Raw genomic sequence first — 10,200 nt, 5'->3', positions numbered from 1 at the left:
CTGTGTGTTGAAAGTGATACCCCACTACTGTGCGTTGAAAGTGATACCCCACTACTGTGCGTTGAAAGTGATACACCACCACTGTGCGTTGAAAGTGATACCCCACCACTGTGCGTTGAAAGTGATACCCCACCACTGTGCGTTGAAAGTGATACACCACTACTGTGCATTGAAAGTGATACACCACCACTGTGCGTTCAAAGTGATACACCACCACTGTGCATTGAAAGTGATACACCACTACTGTGTGATACTAATTAAGTGTGTGTTGAAAGTGATACACAACTACTGTGTGATACTAATTAACTGTGTGTTGAAAATGATTCACTACTTTTTGTGACACTCATTAACTGTGTGTTGAAAGTGATTCACTACTTTTTGTGACACTAATTAACTGTGTGTTGAAAGTGATTCACTACTTTTTGTGACACTAATTAACTGTGTGTTGAAAGTGATACACCACTACTGTGTGGTACTAATTAACTGTGTATTGAAAGTCATACACTACTACTGGTTGATAATAATTAACTGAGTGTTGAAAGTCATACACTACTACTGGTTGATATTAATTAACTGTGTGTTGAAAGTGATAAACTATTACTTTGTGATACTAATTAACTGTGTGTTGAAAGTGATTCACTACTTCTTTGTGACACTCAATAACTGTATGTTGAAAATGATACACAATAACTTTGTGATTCGAATTAACTGTGTTGAAAGTGACACACCACTACTGTGCGACCGATGTGTTGAAAGTGATACGCTACTACTGTGTGGTATTAATTAACTGTGTGTTGAAAGTGATACACCACTACTGCATGATACTAATCAACTGTGTGTTGAAAGTGATACACTATTACTTTGTGATACTAATTAATTGTGTGTTGAAAGTGACACACCACTACTGTGTGATACTAATTAATTGTGTGTTGAAAGTATTACACTACTAGTTTGTGATACTAATTATCAGTGTGTTGAAAGTGATGCACCACTACTGTGTTATAATAATTAACTGTGTGTTGAAAGTCATACACTACTACTGTGTGTTGAGAGTGATACACCACTACATTTTTATACTAATTTACTGCGTGTTGAAAGTGATACACTGCTACTGTGTGATACCAATTAACTGTATGTTGAGAGTGATACCCCACTACATTTTTATTCTAATTAACTGTGTGTTGAAAGTGATACACCACTACTGTGTGACACTACTTAACTGTGTGTTTGAAGTGACACACCACTGCTGTATGATACTGATCAATTGTATGTTGAAATTGATACATTGCTACTGTGTGATACTAATTATCTGTGTTGAAAGAGATACACTACCTTTTTTTCATGTCAATTAAGTGTGTGTTGAAAGTGATACACTACTACTTTGTAATACTAATTAACTGTGTGTTGAAAATGATTCAGTACTTTTTGTGACACTAATTAACTGTGTGTTGAAAGTGATACAATACTAGTACTGTGTTATACTAATTAACTGTGTGATAAAAGTGATACACCACTACTGCGTGATACTAATTAACTGTGTGTTGAAAGTCATACACTACTACTGGTTGATAATAATTAACTGAGTGTTGAAAGTCATACACTACTACTGTGTGGTATTAATTAACTGTGTGTTGAAAGTGATACACTACTACTGTGTGATACTAATTAACTGTGTATTGAAAGTGATACACTACCACTTTGTGATACTAATTAACTGTGTGTTGAAAGTGATACCACCCTACTTTTTATCCAAATTAACTGTGTGTTGAAAGTGATACACCATTACTTTGTGATACTAATTAATTGTGTGTTGAAAGTGACACACCACTACTGTATGATACTGATCAATTGTATATTGAAAGTGATACACTGCTACTGTGTGATACTAATTATCTGTGTGTTGAAAGTGATACACTGCTACTTTGTGATACCAATTACCTACGTGTTGAAAGTGATTCACTACAACTGTGTGATAATAATTGTTTGTTGAAAGTGATACACCACTACTGTGTGATACTAATTAATTGTGTGATGAAAGTGATACACTACTACTGTGTGATACTAATTATTAGTGTGTTGAAAGTGATGCACCACTACTATGTTATAATAATTAAGTGTGTGTTGAAAGTCATACACTACTACTGTGTGATACTAATTAACTGTATGTTGAGAGTGATCCACCACTACATTTTTACACTAATTAATTGTATTTTGAAAGTGATACACAACTACTGTGTGATACTAATTAATTGTGTGTTGAAAGTGATACACCACTACTGTGTGATACAAATTAATTGTGTGTTGAAAGTGATGCACCACTACTGTGTTATAATAATTAACTGTGTGTTGAAAGTCATACACTACTACTGTGTGTTGAGAGTGATACACCACTAAATTTTTACTAATTAACTGCATGTTGAAAGTGATACACTACTACTGTGTTATACTAATTAACTTATGTTGAGAGTGATACACCACTACTTTTTATCCTAATTAACTGTGTGTTGAAAGTGATACACCACTACTTTTTGACACTAATTAACTGCGTGTTAAAAGTGATACACCACTACTTTGTGATACTAATTAATTGTGTGTTGAAATTGATACAGTACTACTGTGTGATACTAATTAACTGTGTGTTGAAAGTGATACACTGCAACTTTGTGATACTAATTATCTGTGTGTTGAAAATGATACCCCACTACTTTGTGATATTAATTAATTGTATGTTGAAATTGATACACCACTTCTGGGTGATACTAATTAACTGTGTGTTGAAAGTGATACACCATTACTTTTATCCAAATTAACTGTGTGTTGAAAGTGATATACCACTACTGTGTGATACCAATTAATTGTGTGTTGAAAATGATACACCACTACTGTGCTTTGAAAGTGATACACCACTAATGTGCGTTGAAAATGATACTTCGCTACTGTGTGTTAAAGTGATACACCACAACTGTGTGATACTAATTAAATGTGTGTTGAAAGTGATATATCGCTACTACTTGATATGTAATTAACTGTGTGTTAAAAGTGATACACTACAAGTTTGTGATACTAATTAATTGTGTGTTGAAAGTGAAACACTACTACTGTGCGATACTAATTAATTGTGTGTTGAAAGTGAAACACTACTACTGTGCGATACTAATTAACTATGTGTTGAAAGTGTTATACCACTACTTTGTGACACTAATTAACTGTGTGTTGAAAGGGATTCACAACTTCATTGTGACACTAATTAACTGTGTTGAAAGTGATACAATACTACTACTGTGTGATACTAATTGACTATGTGTTGAAAGTGATACACTACTAGTGTGTGATACAAATTATCTGTGTTGAAAGTGATGCACCACTACTTTGTAATAATAAGTAACTGTGTGTTGAAAGTCATACACTACTACTGCGTGTTGAGAGTGATACACCACTAAATTTTTACTAATTAACTGCATGTTGAAAGTGATACACTACTACTGTGTGATACTAATTAACTGTGTGTTGAAAGTCATATACTACTTCTGTGTGATAATAATTAAGTGTATGTTGAAAGTGATACACTACTTCTGTGTGATAATAATTAACTGAGTGTTGAAAGTGTTACATTATTATTTGTTGAGATACTAATTAACTGTGTTGAAAGTGATACACGATGACTTTGTGATACTAATTAACTGTGTGTTCAATGTGATACTAATTAAATGTGTGTTAAAAGTGATACACTACAACTTTGTGGTACCAATTAATTGTGTGTTGAAAGTGATACACTACTAGTTTGTGATACTAATTATCAGTGTGTTGAAAGTGATGCACCACTACTGTGTTATAATAATTAACTGTGTGTTGAAAGTCATACACTACTACTGTGTGTTGAGAGTGATACACCACTACATTTTTATACTAATTTACTGCATGTTGAAAGTGATACACTACTACTGTGTAATACCAATTAACTGTATGTTGAGAGTGATACCCCACTACATTTTTTATTCTAATTAACTGTGTGTTGAAAGTGATACACCACTACTGTGTGACACTACTTAACTGTGTGTTTGAAGTGACACACCACTGCTGTATGATACTGATCAATTGTATGTTGAAATTGATACACTGCTACTGTGTGATACTAATTATCTGTGTGTTGAAAGAGATACACTACTTTTTTTTCATGTCAATTAAGTGTGTGTTGAAAGTGATACACTACTACTTTGTAATACTAATTAACTGTGTGTTGAAAATGATTCAGTACTTTTTGTGACACCAATTAACTGTGTGTTGAAAGTGATACAATACTAGTACTGTGTTATACTAATTAACTGTGTGATAAAAGTGATACACCACTACTGCGTGATACTAATAAACTGTGTGTTGAAAGTGATACACTACTACTGGTTGATAATAATTAACTGTGTGTTTAAAGTCATACACTACTACTGTGTGGTATTAATTAACTGTGTGTTGAAAGTGATACACTACTACTGTGTGATACTAATTAACTGTGTATTGAAAGTGATACACTACTACTTTGTGATACTAATTAACTGTGTGTTGAAAGTGATACCACCCTACTTTTTATCCAAATTAACTGTGTGTTGAAAGTGATACACCATTACTTTTTATCCAAATTAACTGTGTGTTGAAAGTGATACACCATTACTTTTTATCCAAATTAAGTGTGTGTTGAAAGTGATACACCACTACTGTGTGATACTAATTAACTGTGTGTTGAAAGTGATACACCACTACTTTTTTATCCTAATTAACTGTGTGTTGAAAGTGATACACCACTACTGTGTGATACTAATTAACTGTGTGTTGAAAGTGATACACCACTACTTTTTTATCCTAATTAACTGTGTGTTGAAAGTGATACACCACTACTGTATGATATTAATTAACTGTGTGTTGAAAGTGATATACCACTACTGTGTGATACCAATTAATTGTGTGTTGAAAGTGATATACCACTACTGTGTGATACCAATTAATTGCATGTTGAAAGTGATACACCACCTCTTTTTCATGTCAATCAAGTGTGTGTTGAAAGTGATACACTACTACTTTGTAATACTAATTAACTGTGTGTTGAAAGTGATACACCACTACTGTGTGATACTAATTAAGTGTGTGTTGAAAGTGATACACTACTACTGTGTGATAATAATTAACTGAATGTTGAAAGTGTTACATTATTATTTGTTGAGATACTAATTAACTGTGTGTTCAATGTGATACTAATTAAATGTGTGTTAAAAGTGATACACTACAACTTTGTGATACTAATTAATTGTGTTGAAAGTGATACACTACTACTGTGTAATACTAAATAATTGTGTGTTGAAAGTGATACACTACTAGTTTGTGATACTAATTATCAGTGTGTTGAAAGTGATGCACCACTACTGTGTTATAATAATTAACTGTGTGTTGAAAGTCATACACTACTACTGTGTGTTGAGAGTGATACACCACTACATTTTTATACTAATTTACTGCATGTTGAAAGTGATACACTACTACTGTGTGATACCAATTAACTGTATGTTGAGAGTGATACCCCACTACTTTTTTATTCTAATTAACTGTGTGTTGAAAGTGATACACCACTACTGTGTGACACTAATTAACTGTGTGTTTGAAGTGACACACCACTGCTGTATGATACTGATCAATTGTATGTTGAAATTGATACACTGCTACTGTGTGATACTAATTATCTGTGTGTTGAAAGTGATACACCACTACTGTGTGATACTAATTAACTGTGTGTTCGAAGTGATACATTACTACTGGTTGATAATAATTAACTGAGTGTTGAAAGTCATACACTACTACTGTGTGGTATTAATTAACTGTGTGTTGAAAGTGATACACTACTACTGTGTGATACTAATTAACTGTGTATTGAAAGTAATACACTGCTACTTTGTGATACTAATTAATTGTGTGTTGAAAGTGATACACCACTACTTTTTATCCTAATTAACTGTGTGTTGAAAGTGATACACCACTACTGTGTGATACTAATTAACTGTGTGTTCGAAGTGATACACAACTACTGTGTGATACTAATTAACTGTGTGTTGAAAGTGATATACCACATCTGTGTGATACCAATTAATTGTGTGTTGAAAGTGATACAGCACTACTGTGTGTTGAAAGTGATACACTACCTCTTTTTCATGTCAATTAAGTGTGTGTTGAAAGTGATACACTACTACTTTGTAATACTAATTAACTGTGTGTTGAAAGTGATACACCACTACTATGTGATACTAATTAACTGTGTGTTGAAAGTGATACACCACTACTGTGTGATACTAATTAACTGTGTGTTGAAAGTGATACACCACTACTGTGTGATACTAATTGTGTGTTGAAAGTGATTCAGTACTTTTTGTGACACTAATTAACTGTGTGTTGAAAGTGATACACAATACTGCATGATACTAATAAACTGTGTGTTGAAAGTCATACACTACTACTGGTTGATAATAATTAACTGAGTGTTGAAAGTCATACATTACTACTGTGTGGTATTAATTAACTTATGTTGAGAGTGATACACCACTACTTTTTATCCTAATTAACTGTGTGTTGAAAGTGATACACCACTTCTTTTTTATCCTAATTAACTGTGTGTTGAAAGTGATACACCACTACTGTGTGATACTAATTAACTGTGTGTTCGAAGTGATACACAACTACTGTGTGATACTAATTAACTGTGTGTTGAAAGTGATATACCACTACTGTGTTATACCAATTAACTGTGTGTTGAAAGTGATACACCACCTCTTTTTGATGTCAATTAAGTGTGTGTTGAAAGTGATACACTACTACTTTGTAATTCTAATTAACTGTGTGTTGAAAGAGATACACAACTACTGTGTGATGTTAATTAACTGTGTGTTCAAAGTAATACACCACGACTGTGTGTTGAAAGTTATACACTACTACTACTGTGTGATACTAATTAACTGTGTGTTAAAATTTATATACCGCTACTGTCTCTTACTAATGAACTGGGTGTTGTAAGCCATACACCACTACTTTTTGATACTAGTTAACTGTGTGTTGAAAGTGATATGCCACTTTTGGTTGATACTAATTAATTGTGTGTTGAAAGTGATACACCACTATTGTGCTTTGAAAATGATACACCACTACTGTGCTTTGAAAGTGATACACCACTACTGTGCGTTGAAAGTGATACACTACTACTGTGCTTTGAAAGTGATACACCACTACTGTGCGTTGAAAGTGATACAACACCACTGTGCGATACTTATTAACTGTGTGTTGAAAGTGTTATACCACTACTTTGAGATACTAATTAACTGTGTGTTGAAAGTGATTCACAACTTCTTTGTGACACTAATTAACTGTGTGTTGAAAGTGATACACCACTACTTTGTGATACTAATTAATTGTGTGTTGAAATTGATACACTACTACTGTGTGATACTAATTAACTGTGTGTTGAAAGTCATATACTACTTCTGTGTGATAATAATTAACTGAGTGTTGAAAGTGTTACACTATTACTTTGTGATACTAATTAACTGTGTGTTAAAAGTGATACACTACAACATTGTGATACTAATTAATTGTGTTGAAAGTGATACAATACTGCTACTGTGTGACACTGAATAACTGTGTTGAAAGTGATACACCACTACTTTTTAATCCTAATTAACTGTGTGTTGAAAGTGATACACCACTACTTTGTGATACTAATTAATTGTGTGTTGAAATTGATACACTATTACTTTGTGATACTAATTAACTCTGTGTTCAATGTGATACAAATTAAATGTGTGTTAAAAGTGATACACTACAACTTTGTGATACTAATTAACTGTGTGTTCAATGTGATACTGATTAAATATGTGTTAAAAGTGATACACTACCACTTTGTGATACTAATAATTGTGTTGAAAGTGATACAATACTGCTACTGTGTGACACTAAATAACTGTGTTGAAAGTGATACACCACTACTGCATGATACTAATCAATTGTGTGTTGAAAGTCATACACTACTTCTGTGTGATAATAATTGTTTGTTGAAAGTGATACACCACTATTGTGTCATACTAATTAACTGTGTGTTGAAAGTCATACACTACTTCTTTGTGATGATAATTAACTGAGTTTTGAACGTGTTACTCTATTACTTTGTGATACTAATTAACTCTGTGTTCAATGTGATACAAATTAAATGTGTGTTAAAAGTGATACACTACAACTTTGTGATACTAATTAACTGTGTGTTCAATGTGATACTGATTAAATATGTGTTAAAAGTGATACACTACCACTTTGTGATACTAATAATTGTGTTGAAAGTGATACAATACTGCTACTGTGTGACACTAAATAACTGTGTTGAAAGTGATACACCACTACTGCATGATACTAATCAATTGTGTGTTGAAAGTCATACACTACTTCTGTGTGATAATAATTGTTTGTTGAAAGTGATACACCACTATTGTGTCATACTAATTAACTGTGTGTTGAAAGTCATACACTACTTCTTTGTGATGATAATTAACTGAGTGTTGAACGTGTTACTCTATTACTTTGTGATACTAATTATCTGTGTGTTGAAAGTGATACACAATGACTTTTTGATTCTAATTAACTGTGTTCAATGTGATACTAATTAAATGTGTGTTAAAGTGATACACTATAACTTTGTGATACTAATTAATTGTGTTGAAAGTGATACACTACTACTGTGTGATACTAATTAACTGAATGTTGAGAGTGATACACCTCTAAATTTTTACACTAAATAACTGTATGTTGAAAGTGATACATCACTACTTTGTGATACTAATTAATTGTGTGTTGAAATTGATACACTACAAGTGTGAGATACTAATTAACTGAGTGTTGAAATTGTTACACTATTACTTTGTGATACAAATTAAATGTGTGTTAAAAGTGATACACTACAACTTTGTGATACTAATTAATTGTGTTGAAAGTGATGCAATACTGCTACTGTGTGACACTAAATAACTGTGTTGAAAGTGATACACCACTACTTTTTTATCCTAATTAACTGTGTGTTGAAAGTGATACACCACTATTTTGTGATATTAATTAATTGTGTGTTGAAATTGATACACTATTACTTTGTGATACTAATTAACTGTGTGTTGAAAGTGATACACCACTACTTTGTGATACTAATTAATTGTGTGTTGAAATTGATACACCACTACTTTGTGATACTAATTAACTGTGTGTTGAAAGTCATACAGTACTTCTGTGTGACAATAACTAACTGAGTGTTGAACGTGTTACACTGTTACTTTGTGATACTAATTAACTGTGTGTTGAATGTGATACTAATTAAATGTGTTAAAAGTGATACAGTACAACTTTGTGATACTAATTAATTGTGTTGAAAGTGATACACTACTACTGTGTGATACTAATTAACTGTGTGTTGAAAGTGATACACCACTAAATTTTTACACTAATTAACTGTATGTTGAAATTGATACACCACTACATTTTCATACTAATTAACTGCATGTTTAAAGTGATACACTACTACTGTGTGATACAAATTAACTGTATGTTGAGAGTGATACACCACTACTTTTTTATTCTAATTAACTGTGTTGAAAGTGATACACCACTACTTTTTGACACTAATTAACTGCGTGTTAAAAGTGATACCCCACTACTTTGTGATACTAATTAATTGTGTGTTGAAATTGATACACCACTACTGTGTGACACTACTTAACTGTGTGTTTGAAGTGACACACCACTGCTGTATGATACTGATCAATTGTATGTTGAAAGTGATACACTGCTACTGTGTGATACTAATTATCTGTGTGTTGAAAGTGATACACTGCTACTTTGTGATACTAATTAACTGTGTGTTGAAAGCGATACCCCACTACTTTGTGATATTAATTAATTGTGTGTTGAACTTGATACACCACTTCTGGGTGATACAAATTAACTGTGTGTTGAAAGTGATACACCATTACTTTTTTATCCAAATTAACTGTGTGTTGAAAGTGATTCACCACTGCTGTGTGATACTAATTAACTGTGTGTTCGAAGTGATACACCACTGCTGTATGATACTGATCAATTGTATGTTGAAAGTGATACACTGCTACTGTGTGATACTAATTATCTGTGTGTTGAAAGTGA

The sequence above is a fragment of the Tachypleus tridentatus genome, chromosome 7, assembly GCF_004210375.1.
Source record: "Tachypleus tridentatus isolate NWPU-2018 chromosome 7, ASM421037v1, whole genome shotgun sequence".
NCBI lineage: Eukaryota > Metazoa > Arthropoda > Merostomata > Xiphosura > Limulidae > Tachypleus > Tachypleus tridentatus.
This window is presented reverse-complemented; position numbering follows the sequence as displayed.